We start from the raw sequence: 17,756 nt of genomic DNA, 5'->3' as shown, positions 1-17,756 counted from the left end.
CTAACCAAGTATATTTATATATACTAGCAAGGAATAAGTAGAAGTTGAAATTTTAAAAAATACCCCTTTAATAGCATCAAAAAATATGAAATAGGGATAAACCTGAAAAATATGTGAAATATATGTACATTATAAAACATTGCTGTGAGAAATTAAAGACTTAAAGAGAAAGATATATTTTTGTTTATGGGTCAGAAGACTCAACATTGGTAAAATGTCAATACTATTCTAAGAAATTATAAATACACTTCCAATAAAATGTTAATTCTAATCAAAACATTTTTTTGTAGAAGTTGATAAACTGATTCTAAAATTCACTTGAAAGTGTAATGGAATTAGAATATTTAAAATACCTTTGAAAAATTAGAACAAAGCCAGAGGGCACACACTTAATGATTTTTAGATTTATTAGAAAACTATAGTATTGAAGACAGGTTATATTAATATCAAGACAGACAAATAGATGAATGGAATAAAAACAGATAGTCTAGAAACAGACCCACACATATATGGACAACCGGTTTTTAACAAAGGAATTAAGACAATTCAGTGGAGAAAGGAGTCTTTTCAACAAATGGTGCTGGAACAATTAAATAATCACATGCTTAAAATGGCCGTTGATCCGTAACTTGCACAATATGTAAAAATTAACTCAAAATGGTATACCTAAATGTAAAACCAACAATTTTAAAGCTTCTAGAAAAAAAAAGGAAATGCTTTCTTGAACTTGGATAAGGAAACATTACCTTAGATATGATAAAAGGATGATCCGTAAAACAAAGTACTACTTTTAATTGTACTTTATCAAAATTATAAATTCCTGCTCATCAAAAGACATCGTTAAGAAAATTAAACTACAAACCACAGACTGGAAAAATTTTGAATATCACATATCTGATGAAGGCTTTATACAGCAGAATATATGAAAAACTCCCACATCTCAGTTAGAGAATAACTGAAATCAAGGGCAAAACTTCTGAATATATACTTCACCAAACAATTATTTATGAATAACAAAAAAAAATGCCTGAAAAATGCTAAACATCTTTGGTCACTGGAGAAATGCCTATTAAAACCACAATGAGCTACCATTAAACATATATTAGAATGTCTAAATAGGGGGGAAAAAAAAACAACCCAAGTATTGGAGAGGATATGGAGCAACTGGAATTCTCACATACTGTTGGTAGGAATGTAAAATAGCATTGGCACTTTGGGAAACATTTTGCCAGTTTCTTTAATTTGATATATTTCTACCATATGTTTCAACTGTTGCATTCCTAAGTATTACACAAGGGAAACTAAAATTCATGTCCACATAAAGACTTATAAATGAATGTTCACACCAGCTTTATTTGGAATGGTGAAAAACTGGCAACAACTCAAGTATCCATCAATGAATGAATGGTTAAACAAACTGTGGTATTTACAGACAATGGAATACCACTCAACAATAAAAACATAAACTATTGATAACATGCTACAACATGGATAAATCTCAAAATATTTACTCTGAATAGAAGAAGCCAGACAAAATGAGTATATACTACACACACAAAGAGGAAGTTGGTAGGAAAGATCAAATGTGAGAGATTACGAGAGGCAACAGGAAATTGAGGGGTCATAGGCTCATTATCTTGATTGTAGTGTCAGCTTCATGGGTGTGTGTATATGTCAAAATCTATTAGTGCAATTTAGGGTGTGTCAATTATACTTCAATAAATCTGTTTAAAATAAAACTGAACACAATAGAGAAAAATTTTGAAAAGATAACATATAAGAAATGCAATGTACAAATAATTTATTATTATTTTTTAACTGACCCTTGTGGAGAAGAAGTAGAGGGCAGAATGTTTTGGAGTGTAAGAGTTAGACCTTAAATTTATTTAAAGTACTTCTTCTCATTAACCTCCTTCTTTTCTTCCATGTGACTCCAAATCCATGTTTTTGAAGTATAACATATCTCATATTTAGGTGTGTGAAACAGCATTCAGCAATAACCATAGCAAATAGTTTTATATTAAAAATCCTGAACCACTAGTAGTACTCTGACTTTTAAGCTTAGAGCACACAGGAAATGTTTTGTGTTATATTTCATGAACCCACCATCCTCTCTGTTGAAGAAAATCAAGACATTTCACCGAAGTTAGTCACACAAGCACTGAAAAACTGTGGAGGTAATGAGACCTATAAATCTCCAAAGCCTTCCTTCCCCATGAACTTGAAGGGCTACCTTAGTGCTTAGCCAGGTTTAAACCATGGAGGTCTGAACCCCAGTTAATATCAGTGATGAGACCAGGAAGAGAGAGAGAGAGACCTTTCTTTTTGAGAGAAAGTGGGTGTCCTCAGAAACCTTAAGTATTTAAGGATTAAAAATGAGAGATTTTCTTTTGACCCAATAAAATTTCTAATATTAGTCAAATGAAAATAGTCTTCTAAAATCATATTCAATTCTGGATTAAATACATTTTAAAACTTGCAATGCAAAATAGATTTTAAAAAATATGTATTTAATATAAATTGACATCCCAATCACCTATTGAATTTGAGTGTTGCAAATACTTAAATAGCTTGGTAAAGAATATTTGCTTAGAAAATAATTAAGGAAATCAGTTTTTTAATGAAAGCGATTAACATATTTGCAGTGCTTCCATTTAATATAATTGCTTAATATTAATGTGCAGCATAAATGGTTCAGTTAAATTAGTTTTAATTTGGTATAGAGCATCAAAGCTTTCCAGTGAGATTAGATTTCACCAAATAACCTGTATTTCCAGGCACATAAAGTGTTTAGGATAGTGATTGGTAAAACAATTCAATATAATTGAAAATTATATTAGACGATCCCCTCATTGTCCTTTGTAGTCAAAGTTAAACTTTTAAGTCATTAGGATACAAGTCTGACTAAACTGTGGCAATACAGGACTCACTACAGCATCACTTTGAGATGTCAACTAGTAATGTTCCAGCTTTTCCACAGACTCAGAACTGCTTTTGACAATAGTTCTGGTCCAACCAGAACTTCCTGCAGCCTACTCTTGTGCAGGAAGAGGGATGGGTTTCTACCAGGAGAAATAGGAGTTCTCAGTTTTCTTTACAATTCTTTTTATTTGCAGACTACATGGCAGGCACCTAGACTTCAAGGGACTTCTTTCAATCAAAGAGAAATGCCTCCCTTCAAGGGGAGACTGTGCATTAACTATCATGCCAGAGAAGGGATATTGCAGAGAGAGCCTAGACAGGGCAGGCGAAGGGAGAGATTTTCAATCTGTGCCACATCATGCCCTAGGTGTTCCCCTGAGCTCCCACACAGGAACCTCCTATACCTGTCACTCCTTACAATTCATTAGCATATTTGCAATTATATGTGTTGATCTTTTCTTAGAATACTCATTAAGAGCGCAGGATTTGGAGCCAGACACCTATGTTCATCTACTAGGCCTACCACTTGCTAGTTCGAAGATCTGTGTAAGTTATTCAAAATTTCTGATCGTTGGCTTCCTCACCTAAAAATGGTTAATAACAGCACCTACCTCATATAGTTGTTATGAGGATTAAAAAAAAATTGATACAAGCAAGGTTAATACCTAGCACATAATGAATTATTAAATAATTATCATTATTACTAAATTGTAAGCTCCATAAGTACAGATTTATAACTGCATTTATTACAGTGTTTAATTCAGTGTCTTGTACCAAATAAATTAAATTACCTAACTCTGATTCATACTTCAGCCTCAGAAAGGCCCATCCTGATTCCACGGACATTAGAATCCTCATTGTATATAAGCCAAAAGCACGTGAATGCTTTCTGCTCCTTTTTCTTCTCTCATTTTACTTATTATTAATGTATATTTAACATACGGTGATATATTAGTTTCAAGTGTACAACATACTGATTCGACAATTCTATACATTACACAGTGCTCACCACGACAAGTGTAGCACCATCCGTCACCATCAATGTTATTATAATATTATTAACTATATTCACTATGTGGTAGATTTCATCTCTGTGATTTATTTATTTTATAGTTGAAAGTTTGAATGCTTCTCATTCTTTACTTGATTACTTAATTTTTTTGTCATATCTGCTACTGCATAAGCATCAGAAGACATGGCCTTTATCTGTTGATCCACTGCTATGTCATTAACATTTGTATCAGTGTCCAATATGTGAAAAGTATTCAATAAACATTTGTTGATAGAATTAATTGCCATAATAGTTCAACAGAGCCGACCTAAATGCCTGGATGCTAGTTGCTCACATTGATAGTAAGAAACGAAAAACAAAACCTGACATGTTAGCAGAATGAATTAAAAGTTAAACAGTGGGTATTTTCATATTTGCACACTTAGCAGTATTTTTTACTAACAGGAAAATTAGCCACTTTCATGTCACTAAGTAACTGTGTCATGTGTATTAATCACGAATGTATATAAATAAAAGCAGATATCACTATGAAACAAAAGCTCTAATCTCCATTGATTTTGTCTTTAGGTATTTTTCTTCAACTCTTAAAAAGCCTTTTCTCTTTTTCCCTCACCCTGATTACACTTAAAACATGACAATCAGTCTTGCTCTGTGCTCTATCGTGCGCTTGAAGCAGAAAAAAGCTTCACTGCTCTTTGAAATCAACCATCCTTTGAGATTACCCCTCAACAATACTGCTCTTGCTTTGGGACTAGACTTCAGAATCCTTGTTCCTTTGTTAGTGCTACTTCCCTGTATGATGTGATTTTTCTTAACATGAGCTAGGACTGTGGTCTGGGCCTCTGAACATTTGGAAATTAAAACTATGTCCACAGGAGATTTTTCTCAACATCTTTCCATACAGTGTAAATACTTTTGAAAATTAGCATATGACCTTATAAAGGCTCCAAGTCAACACCAAAGTGCTAATTGCACAGATACTTCTCTGACGAAATTGATAGTGTGATCATATTTTCTTAAGGTAAAAAATGCAAATAAAAGGATATGTTAATCACTTTAAAATTAGAGATTACTATAAATTCCAATTTTTTTTTAAAGATTTTATTTATTTATTTGACAGAGATAGAGACAGCCAGCGAGAGAGGGAACATAGGCAGGGGGAGTGGGAGAGGAAGAAGCGGGCTCCCAGCGGAGAAGCCTGATGTGGGGCTCGATCCCAGAACGCCGGGATCACGCCCTGAGCCGAAGGCAGACGTGTAACGACTGAGACACCCAGGCGCCCCTATAAATTCCACTTCTTATTGCAATAATAATTTGAAATGTATAACATATATCAGAACATTATATTTTTGTAAATAACACTGTATTATATATATAATGACAATCTATTGAGATTCTCACAATAGCTTTAAATTGTTTCACTTCTGTTTATATTACATTGCTACTGATTTTTGCAATTGTACCTTGCTGCCATTTAGCACAGAGTAATGCACTATTATTCATTCCCCATTACTGATAGCTCCTCACATATGTGTTTTCTATTCATCGCTTACTTTATTTTATTCAAATCTATTTTTTTAAAGAAACTGTACAAATTATTTGAATTAGTAGGGATTCAGGGAAACTTTTGTCTGGACAATGGGGGGCCAAAGTGATAGAAATATCTAAAATAATTGTAGCACAGAGCTTGAGTTTTTGAATGATCCACTCAGATTCTGAGGTGGCTAGAATATTTCAAATATTATACTGTTTTTATAAAGGAAGAAACTTCTGCCACCATATTTCTGCCATTCTTTCTGTCCTTCCTTATATCCAACCCATGGATTCATAGGTCCATAGATCCAATGTCTTCTGTCCATAGAAAGAATTTATTTTCAATTTGGTCATTCACTGGACCACATAACTAGGGGTTAAAGACCAAGGCCTCACCTGCTCTCTTTCTAGTCGACGAGTCTCGGTGGTCATCAAACCTGTCACTCTCTAGCTTTGGCTTCTCAAGGGTGAACTGACAAGTCAGGACTGCTTTTTAAAGACCAACCTGGAAATGCTGTTCCTCCTCCATTCGATGCCAGCTTCTCTAAGGCTGGGATGGCAAGTCAGGCTGGAATTGACCTCCTCAGTCCAGCATTTTAGCTTTAAGGAGAGGGAAGAGGAAATCAAGATTCCTCATTTGGGCCTCCTGGCCCAAGCCAGGTTCTTAAACGCAGCTTTAATCAGAAACTCTCTCGAAGGATCTACGGAGTATTTGTTCAGCAAGAAATAAATCGGTACTTGGTACCTCACGGATATTACTTTTTGCATGTGCAACAACCTTCTTTGTAAGAAACCTCAGAGGAAAGGAAAAATATGTAGCAGCATTCAGGGACACAACCCTTGCCCCATGTATGCTCTAAAAGGAAAAATCAGGGTGCACATTAGTGATTCCTGTATTTCAGTGGGCTCCCTTCAGACTAATGGAGATCGGTCTCGCAGCAATTCTACATTCTATACCTGTAAGTCTGAAATGTAGTCCAAATTGGATCAGAAACTGAGGATCCATGAATATTCAAGTTATAGGTTTGTGCCCATAGCCAAAATGAGCTGAATAATAATAATAATAAATTTAACAATTTCTTCTGTAAAAAAAAGTCTTTTATGAAATTCTTAAAATATATCCATGAGATAGCATTACTTCCATTATTATTTCCATTTCCCATCCCCCAAAAACAACTTCAGGGAAATCAAGTTGCTAAAAAGCAAATTCAAAATTGATGCCCCCTAACTACTACACAATTTTACGACTTAATCAGATTTTCTCCTTTAAGATATATACTTACTTGACTTACTTGACTAATAGTATCGATATATGGAATTCCAACATGACATGTATTCATCTGTCTCCTGCCTTCCCAGAAAATAAGTAAATAAACCTACCAACCATGTTTATTTCAAAGTAAGTGACTATCAGAGACCATCTGTTTAGAATAGGTTCTGTGGAAGAGAGCAGTGAGGGAACATGAGAGACCTGAGATGCCTTTAGGACATAAAGAATTGCCTAAAATGGAGCCAGTTCCTTAAAACACACACTAAGTACGTCCCAATTTTGCCTTATGCAAATCTTGCCAATAGAGGCTTTTCTATAAATAAGAAACCTATCACTTCAATTCCTTTCAGAGAAAACAGAATCAGAGATCTGAACCAATAGCCAGAAAATAATAAAATTATTTGACTCCAGACACCAATGAGCCCTGAAGAGCCAAATAAAATGGTTCATTTTGGGTCCTTAACCTTTTGGCTCACAGCCTTGAAATCTCATGGAGGTCCTCTCTTTCTCTATGTCCTATATCCTCTGTACTACTTCCATGCTCAGAGTTCCTTCTGATTGTCTCTACTCCCTTCTTCCACTGCATAAACCCAACCACATCTTATAAGGGTTCAAGCAAATGCAACTCCACATAGATCTTTTCCGTTTTACCTCTAACCACTCTGTTAAGCATTTCCTTAAATTCCCTTCTCCTTTCTGGGGTAGACAAAAAGAAGAAAAGGAAGGATGTAACATAGCACTCTATTATTTTTTAAAGATTCTATTTATTTGAGAGAGAGAGCACAAGCAGGGGGAGCACAGAGGGAGAGGGAGAAGCAAACTCCCCACTGAGCAGGGAGCCCAATGCAGGACTCAATTCCAGGACCCTGAGATCATGACCTGAGCTAAAGGCAGACGCTTAACCAACTGAGCCACCCAGGTGCCCCCATAACATTCTATTATTGACAGGAAAACAGAAAAAAAGAAAAGTGAGAATACTGATCCCTAGGTATGCAATGATATATGTATTCTCCTCTTACCCCACTAGAAAGAAGGATGCCTCAGCTCCCCTGACATCTTGCCTCCACTAAAATAGCAGACCTTGATCCTTCACCTGGTTTACTAGCAGAAGCTATCTGAATGACTTCTTAGGATAATTAGGATGGCAGCTATCTTTATGGATGGAAAATTCTTCAAGAACCTAAGATCCCATCTGTGGAACATAGTAAATGTCTTGCTTGGAATTATAATGTATTTAATTGAAACAATTAATTGAAACACTAGAAAGCTCATAAGCATCCTCAACTCACAACATTCTTTTTCCATCTTCTATACAGTGCCGAAGTAAATGCAGTTTTCACAATGAGTACTCAATATATATTATATTTGAGGGTTTTTGTTATTTCTGTTGAATGAGCAAAATATTGACTAAGGCCAATTCAAAACAATACATACTTCACTGATGAAAAAGCAAAGACATTCTCTGCATTCTTCCTCATAGAGTATTCAAGGAATAATTTTTATTAGAAAGTATCACCAATATAATATCTAGCATTAAGTGATACAGAAAATTTTTACATTATCACCACCATCTTACCCTTCCTTTGCTTTAAGATGCTCAAACATGTGTGAATAAATACCTGAATAAAAAGCAAACCTAAAATAATCCTTCTTAATTTCTTCTGTATCTGAAGGCACAGAGGAAAAACATTATAACTTTTAACTATTTTAGAACTTCCAGAAAGATTTCTTTGATGTTAACCTTTAAAACATCTATAGTAATGGCTTGAATTTAAATAGTCTATCATTTTCAAAACACTTTGATTTACTTTTTACTTTTTTTTTTAATTCTCACAACTATCCCATTTGTAAAACAGAACAAGAATTATGAGTTCCATTTCACAGCTAAGAAGACTAATGCTCAGACAGGTTAGGGGACATACACATGGACACCTTTCCTGCAGTTAGTGACTTAAGATTTTTATCAAAGAGATTGCTTTACTTCTGGTCCTGTGATCCTTCTACTGTATTATGTTGCCTCCCTCTAAAAAAGGATGATGCTTACCATAAATCTATATCAAGGATGGACTGATTATTACGAATTAGTGATGCTTACCTTCAGCTCACTTGTATTCTTTATGTGTAAACCACTCTTCATTTTCAGACTCCATCTACCTCCTAAAATTCTGTCCTTAGGTTGGCCCTGGATTAATAGATCCGTCTTTGTAAGGCCGTTCTTATGCTTTCTCTGCTGTGCCCCAGAATTATCTTAATTCTGCTTCCATTCCCTCTGTGATACTCAGAATTATTGTGCCTTAGACACAGTAGGCACACTTAGGTATGGGTTGAATGGACTTGAATCCCAACTGCCTTGGAACATACTGCCATCTCATAAGGAAATTTTGAAAAAAAATATAAGCTGTTTTCATCCTGGCTTACGATAATGCTACTCTTCCTTTTAGCCCTACTCTCTCTCACTACTAATTGATAAGGTGCATTTTTAGCAATGATAGCCCATTCTGACAGTATTGCTCACCAGGATTATATCAGAAACCCCAGGGTCAAATATGAAGTTTGAAAACATTTTTCCCCCCAACTGGGTATTTCTCCTAAGAGAAAGGATATCCCCACCTCTTCAGACTCACTGGTTACCCATCTTGGTATCATCATTGCATTTCAGCAGGTGTATTTAATGCCTTCATCCAAAGGTGACTACAGGCAGAACTGGTAGGCTAATTCCAGGGTGTAAAGGTAGGGTAGATATATTTCTGCAAAGATGGGTTTTCTATAGATATAACCACTTTAATTCCTCCACTATCAGATTTGTGACAACAGGACCACTAGGTCAGGTTTGGTCTGTGGAGGTTTATTTTAAATAAAATGGAAATATTCACAGACTAAGAAGGACTGCTGAATGAAGTCAAAGAGAAAAGGAGAGAAGGGGGAGAAAAGGAAATTGCTCTTTATTGAGTACTTCCTCTATGTCGGGCGGTTTATAGACATTAATTCTCATAAAGTCCTAGAAGTCATTATTCATATCCTTACTACGTTGGTAAAAGAACTGAGCTTAGAGAGGCTAACTACTCCCCGCAAGCTCATTAAACAGTACGTTTCTCTGTACACTTGAAACTTTAACAAGCTTGTTAAATAGTTGCACTCTTTGTACCTTGTGATGATGGTCACACTGGAATCCCAAGCCCTTTGTCCTTCCACCATAGCCTCCTGAATATATAAATGGTGCTATGTTGCTATGTGTACTATTAGGAAATAGGGGCCAAACTGTGTGGGACTCTTACAACCTTGTACACAAGCCACTGCTACTATTTTATAAGAAAATATATTTTTTCTTCAATATTTAATCCACTAAAATGAGATGAAAGATGAAGATACATCAAATACTACGTATTGAGATCCAGTCAGATTCCTGTGTATGACACACACCTGAAGGGAAAGTAAACAGAACCCAGAAAACTAGAGTAATTCTCTAAAGCATAAAAGAATTTTTAGATTAAAAAGGACTATATATGGATTAGCCTCATAAATGTCTGATCCAACAACTGAGCATCTAGTCAACTCAACACCCTTATTTTCTAGACTTGGAAACTGAGGATCTGAGAAGTTAAATGATTTGCTTTAATATTCGGTTGTTATCTGCCACACACATCTATTTTTCAAAGCAGACTTCCCAAGGATGTCAAGGTGCCCTTCAGTAATTGTGGGACCACCTCTGCAAGCTATCATTATGAAGATTAATTATTTGTTTAACACTGATGGATCTGGCACTGTACCAGGAATAAAGAATATGTACTCAGAGCTCAAGAGACACACAATCTAAATCAGGAAGACAAATAGAAGTTTTAAGAGCTCAAAGGGTGATTAGAACCTTGAAGTGTAAGTCACCATGTTCATATTTATAAAAAAAAAATTATTCTCCCCTTGCATTGCTTTAACAGCTCATAAATACCACTGAGATGGGAAGGATGACAATAAGAGCATTTGTGAAACTGCATGCAACTGCTTTTGAATATTATTCATTTTACTGAGTTTATGACTGGACAGCTGTTTACAAATTTAGGAGCAGATTGGTCCATGGATGAATGAATTTTGAAGAAACAGGAACATGAGGAGCTTTTGAGGTCCTTGCTGATAATATTCATACGAACCACTGTTCCATAATTTCCCACAGGGAGCAGTTGGATTTTTCCACATCAGCTGATTAGTGGTAAATATTGTCTGAATTATCCTGACAAAGAATAGGATATAATACATATCTTTAGGGACACTGAAAGCTCAGGAGCTCATACAAAGCTGGGGGGGGGGGGAGTTTTCAGACTTTAGTGTTGAAATGCACTGTGGTTTAAAAAGCCTGCAGGCTATTGTCTACTTGTCGTCACCAGGTTGTATTCATTCTGGCCCATGTTAATGCCAAAAAAATGGTCCTAGAAGAATCATTTTTTTTTAAATGTTATAAGCATAGATTTGTAATCATCACAACTGATTTTGATTCCTAGCTCCATCACTTATATATAGGACTTGGGCAAGTGACTTAAACTTGTCCCATTCTGGAAATGTCCCATTATGGGAAATAGGAATGATAATACCAATATCTTAGAGTTATTTTTAGGCTAAAATGAGTCTATTTTTATTTTTTAAAAAATGCTAGCATAATGCTTGGCACAACATAGGTACTCAATAAATAGTAATACAGTTATTGTGTTTCTCACTTATGTAACTCATCAATTTAGAAGCACTCTCCTCACAGAGACTTGAAGATGTGGTTCTCTAATGTGCCACAAAGAAAAGACTGTTTGCTTTGAAACCCAATAAATATAAACCAGAACAATGTATTAATTTTTCAAATGGTTTAAATTCACCGAGCCTCAGTTTTCTCATTGGAAAAAAAATGGAATAATAAAGCATAACTCAGAAGGCAATTGTGAAAAATCAAATAAGATATTACATGTGAGTAAAGGACCTTGAACATCATAGTTATTAAAAAAAATGTTACCTATACATAACTGTGTGTTAATAGCTCACATTTTATTATAATTATTTGTCTATTTCACCTATGCCATTTTAATACTTAAGAGGAAATCTGTTTTTTCATCTCCATAATCCCAGTGCCTGATTAGTAAGTGGTTATTAATTTCGTGGAGTGAATAAATGTATATTTCATTATTCAAAACTGACCACTAAAAGAGCTTTTAGAATTATAACAAAAGTCGACAGACTATAGGATGTTTGCATTTTAGTTCATAAGAAGACAGCCCTTACTTACACACCATACAGAAGAATTTCTTCAATGAAAGGAAAAACACTAAGTAGAAAAAATATATCTAGATCTCTGGTCATCAGTTCATCTAGTCGTTTATTCAAAAATGCCACATGCAAGACACTGTGTAAGCCCTTAGGAGTAGGATAGTAAACAAAACAGATTTGGCCTCTACCACTTGGAGTTATGGTACAATGGAGAAGATAAATACTAGTCAAACGATTATCAAAATAAATGTAAATTTACACCTGTAATAATTGCTATGAACAGCGAGATCAGAGTGCCATGGAAGCATATGTGAAAGAATGACCAATGGGACTTTTTTCCTTTTGTCTCAAAGTTTTGCCAAGGTCCTCCCAGTTGATAACTACATGGATAATGAATGATCACATCTTCTAAGAGATGGGGGAGAGATAATTCTCTCACGTAAGAGAGGGCTAGAAAATAATTCTGAAGGAAGATGCATTGAAAGAATTCCTTGAATAGAATTCACAGGAATAAAAGCACTGTGGCTTTTTTCCGTTACCATTCCTGCTCCCCACAAATTCAAGTCAAAATATATGCCCCTGATGGAGACTGGGGTTATCAGCATTAGGAGAGACTTGAATCTCACTCCAGGCATGGGTGGTAAGCTACGGAAACTCACGGACGCTCTCCGTACACTTAGAAGAAGAGAGCACTAGAGAACGACACTGGCATCACTGAGAGTCTCGGGGTTTATATGAGGTTGCATCTAGTGACAGAACCGTGAAAGCAAAATACTGAAGGTAGGAGGATGGAGCAGAAGCAAGCTGGACTGCCACCGACAGGGTTCTTGTGAATGGAGTAGATACTGTGTAGCTAAGCTTGCTTCACCCTGGAGGGATCTCTGTGATGGCTGATTTTACATGTCAACCTGACTGGATCACAGGGTGCCCCGGTATTTGGCTAGACATTATTTCACTATTTCTGCAAAGGGGTTTCTGGATGAGATTAGCATTTAAAGCAGTAGACTGAGTAAAACAGATGGGTGGGAATCATCCAATCTGTGAAGGCCTACATAGAAAGAGGAGGTGGAGCAAGCGAAATTTTTCTCTCTGATGCCTGACTGCTAAGCTGCAACAACGGTCCCCACCTAACCTCAGACTGGGATTCCGTTAGCAGCTACTCTGGTTCTCAAGCCTTCAGGCTCAGACTGAGTTACAGCACTGCTTTCCCAGTCTCCAGCTTGCAGCTGGCAGAGACTTAGCCTCTATAATCATGTGAGCCAATTCCTTATAATAACTATCTTTCTCGATAAATAGAGATAGAGATAGATAGAGGTGTGAATGTGGATATATAGATGCAAATTCTATTGATTGCCCTCAAAAGGGTCACCTTCAGGGATGGGGGGTGGGCTTTAGAACAGGAGCTGAGAAGAATTATCAAATGATTGTACAGAAAGAAAACTGAATCCACTGAGGAAAATAACTTATAATCTTTTCCATCAGCAGTTACTCCTTTCCTGGGCCCAATATCATTTGTCTCAGTTTTGTTTCTTAGAGAAGAGGCCTAATTATTTGAGATAAAATACATATTAAATATAGTAGACCTCCTTGTAAAGTTGAGGTATAAGTAGTTGGAGAAAGAACTAGAAACTGGATCACAGAAGAAAATGATTCATTCATGGTTTGAAAATGGGACAGTGCAGGATGGAAACAGTGTCCAGAGTTGAAAAGACAAAATAGGTGGGTGGAAATGAGGAATTAATTCTAAATGAATGTTTTATTGATAAAGAAAATTATCCCAATTGTTCAAACAATTTCTCAAGAAAAAATGAAGAATTGATTCTTGATACTCAGTGAAAATGTTCTTGTTCTCATTAGTCTGGAAGTTTATTAAAAAAAAACTTGCTTTTTAAAATTTAATTTACAAAATACATGTTCATACATTATCTAATCCACTCTTGAAATAAATATGGAGTGACCGAGTAGAGCCTATTAGAAATTCTCACATGCCCAGGATAAAAAAGGAGCATCAGGGAATGAGGGTAATAAGAATTTATCTCTATTTTTTATTTTTTTAAGATTTTATTTATTTATTTGACAGAGAGAGAGACAGCCAGCGAGAGAGGGAACACAAGCAGGGGGAGTGGGAGAGGAAGAAGCAGGCTCCCAGCAGAAGAGCTGGATGTGGGACTCGATCCCAGGACTCTGGGATCAGGCCCTGAGCTGAAGGCAGATGCTTAACGACTGAGCCACCCAAGCGCCCCAAGAATTTATCTTTAAATAAAGGGAGGAGTCAAATGGAGTTTCTCTGGATGGCTCTCTCCACTGAAGGCTTGCAGTTCCCAAAAGAAGAATACCTTTAAGGAGGCTGAATTCTACGCTTGGCTTATAAGAATTCTCTACGATCCTGGCCCTCCAATAGTGGTATCACTAGTCATCATGAGTTCTGGGTGGCCTGTTTTATATCTACAGTAGCTCCTTTCAATTCTCTGCCTTGGGAGATTTCCCAAGATATGCTACATAAATAGTGTTAGTTTCTTGTACCAATTTATTTATCGATTAGCTCTCCCACAGGTGAGGAAATGAGAAACCATTATAGGCATATATAAAACCTGACAACTAGCCTACTTGGACAGAATTTTGCACAACAATCTGCTTTACTCCCCACACCAGTATAGCTGTGCCATACACTGAAGAAATCGAAATCATTTCCACCACATGCACGGCATATCACATGTTCAACTGCAACCTCCTTTATCAGGAAAGCTAATTATATCCTCTTATTACATTCAGACGTCATATTTCCACACTGTATCTTTAAGATATGAGTATCATTTCTTTTCTCCATCTATTTTTTGCACGGGTTGTGGCCTTGAGATATCTATATTCTTAGTTCTGTTCTCCTCATTCCCCCTACAACAGGCCCTCTCTCCTATTCGCCAATCTGCTCTCGTGATCTCAGCTGTCAGCAGTTAACTCCTCTTTCCCTGGGTCCATTCTATCCCTGGGAGCCTCCTCTTTAATCACTTTCCCCCACTTTCTGTGTCCTTGGGCAGCCCTGTAGAGAACTTAAAACTTCTACACTGCACTTTTTTCCCCCCACCTAGAGCAAAAGTTGAAAGCAAAGAGTGACATGTGATTAATCACATGCAAATTCATGCATGTCTTTTCTTTTCCCCAAAGCATTATTTCATGGAGCAAACACAGATTTTTAAATTAAAGGCATAGCAGCAACTAAAGTGTGACTGTTCCATTATTTCAAGAAAATGTGTTGACTGAGCATAGACTATGCTCAGTATAGTAATATGAGAACACTGAGATTAAGACAAATAAGAAATAATAATTATATTTAAGAAACTTTATCACATGCAATGCAGATGAACTATCACAAGAAGTATCGTATAAATTGACCAGGATAAACCCCAGGGGAGGTCTAAAAGGGCCTATGGGATATTGAGGAGAGCCTACTGAATAAAGGAGATCAAGGCATTCTTTGGCACGAGGATGTATTTAAGATTGATGGAATGAATAGTAAGGGAGAAAGAGAGAAATGCTGAGAGGTTGGGGAAGTCATTCCAGGGAGAAGTAGAAGACACATGAGGATACACAGAGGTACTGGGGAATAGCCAATAACCAATTCTGGATAAATAATCAAATAATGGAGTGTAGAGAGCAGGATGGGGTCACTCACTCCAGCAGCGACATAGAGATTCAGGAAGACAGCCGAGGGCAATGAGCAGAGAGAATAGATACCACTAAAATCAGAACGGTTGGCGGTAGGAAGACTGCCAACTTGCAAGGCCAAGAAAACCTGAAGAACCGAGAAGGGATAATCACTGGAACCAGAAGGGCCCTGGAAGGGCTGAAGACTGGTTAACCCTTTCAACACTAGCAGAAGGTGAGCTATGGGGAACCAGACTCGGCTGAGTTCAATTACAGGAAAATTAAAGTTTTACATCTGCACAGCTGAAGTGTGTCTGTCCTTTCGATCTGGCGGCAGCTGCTGGCTACTACCTACGGCAAATGGCTGCACTCCTGCAGGAAAAAAAAAAGGCAGGACCCTGAAGCAAACCGTCAGATCGTCCGGACGTGGACTCTTCAACGTCCGAGCGCATGGGGAGCAGCGACCACTGACCTCTGTGAGACTGTCACCGAGCCTCTGACCGCAGAGCCCTTCCAGCGCCTGAGCCTGGTTAGCGGAAGTGCCCGCCGCTGACCCAGAGCAGGCGAGTCCTCATTTCGGCTGCGTGGGTTTGCGCACTTCGTACCCTTGTATGTTGTTTACTGCGAGGCTCTGTGTTGCGTGTTGTCCGGTGCGTGTATGAGGCCACGCTGAACGCCCAGTGAGGCGTCACGGAGTTGGAACCCCAAGCTGGCTGCGGTTGTGCGACCCCGCTGTGCGAGTGAAGGAAGCGGACCCCGCGACATGCAGCGACAGCAGCAGCAAAAACGGTCGCCGGAACTTTCATGGAGGGCCAAGCGTGCGGGACAAGGGTCACGGAGGGGCAAGCGTGAGGGACAAGGGTCACGGAGGGGCAAGCGTGCGGGACAAGGGTCACGGAGGGGCAAGCGTGCGGGACAAGGGTCACGGAGGGGCAAGCGCGCGGGACAAGGGTCACGGAGGGGCAAGCGCGCGGGACAAGGGTCACGGAGGGGCAGGCGCGCGGGACAAGGGTCACGGAGGGGCAGGCGCGCGGGACAAATGTCACGGAGGGCCAGGCGCGCGGGACAAGGGTCACGGAGGGGCAGGCGCGCGGGACAAGGGTCACGGAGGAGCAGGCGCGCGGGACAAATGTCACGGAGGGCCAGGCGCGCGGGACAAATGTCACGGAGGGCCAGGCGCGCGGGACAAGGGTCACGGAGGGCCAAGCGCGCGGGACAAGGGTCACGGAGGCGCAAGCGCGCGGGACAAGGGTCACGGAGGGGCAAGCGCGCGGGACAAGGGTCACGGAGGGGCAAGCGTGCGGGACAAGGGTTTCACAAAACTGACGTGCAGTGTAGCCAGGGACGGTGTTAGGAAAGCGGCACGATGGACACTGCCCGTCAGGCCGTTACACGGATACGGCGGCCCCCTTTCCCCACAGAGGACGCTGTCTGTCCCAGCGGGTGCCTGAGGCCCCGGGCGGCACTGAGCCCTAAGCATACTTTCCCCTATATATACGCACCCGCCATAAAGTTTAGGTTACAGACGAGGCACAGTCAGACATGAACAAAACCAAGAATAAGAACATTTGCAACAATACGCTGTAGTAAAGGTTTTCTGCATGTGGTTTCTCTCCAAATGCGTCATTTACTCCACCCACCTTCCCGTGGTGCGGGGAGCCGACAGGGCGCCGCGTGACGGGACGAGGAACTGAAGGACGCAGGTACCTCACGCGCACGCGGTGCAGCGCTGCGTCGGGCTGCTGGCGGCGTTTTGACGCTCCTGGCGACGTCCTGACGCTCCTGTCGGCGTCCGGACGCTCCGCTCCGTCGGAAGGAGGAGCATCCGCCTCCGCGCCTCGGTTGGCTGCTGGTACGTGAAGGAGGCGGAAGCCCACACGAGGGGTCCTGCGCCGCTGGGAGAGAGGCATCGTCCGGTGAGAAGGTGTTGCCCGCGTTCCAGTAACACTCGTCGTCCTCGGTGTAACGTCACGTTTACCCAGAGTCCGCCGCCCAGGGTCCGGCCCTGCTCCTATCTGCTGATCACAGTGTAGAAATGGCCGCTTGACCTAGCGGACTCACCGGACGTACCGTGAGGGTTCTGAGATTCAGCAGGAGTGCCAGACCCTTGCAGCTTTTCCGAGTCCCTGCTGGGAGTCG

General features: G+C 39.3%; 1 long non-coding RNA gene across 2 annotated transcripts in view; it reads right to left on the bottom strand.

Moving 5' to 3' along the window:
- The window catches only part of LOC130541906 (uncharacterized), a 124,688-nt gene extending 107,324 nt beyond the window's left edge, over window positions 1-17,364 (bottom strand). The window contains exon 1 of one of the 2 annotated variants that reach the window (XR_008955999.1): window positions 17,258-17,364. This is a non-coding gene — a long non-coding RNA (uncharacterized LOC130541906). The remainder of the gene's footprint in view (window positions 1-17,257) is intronic. The other variant, XR_008955998.1, reaches the window with a different exon arrangement.
- Window positions 17,365-17,756: the final 392 nt, after the last annotated feature.

This window comes from Ursus arctos, unplaced genomic scaffold, assembly GCF_023065955.2.
Source record: "Ursus arctos isolate Adak ecotype North America unplaced genomic scaffold, UrsArc2.0 scaffold_27, whole genome shotgun sequence".
NCBI classification, from domain to species: Eukaryota; Metazoa; Chordata; class Mammalia; order Carnivora; family Ursidae; genus Ursus; species Ursus arctos.
The sequence above is the reverse complement of the archived record's forward strand: the minus strand, read 5'-3'. Positions and strand labels throughout refer to the sequence as shown.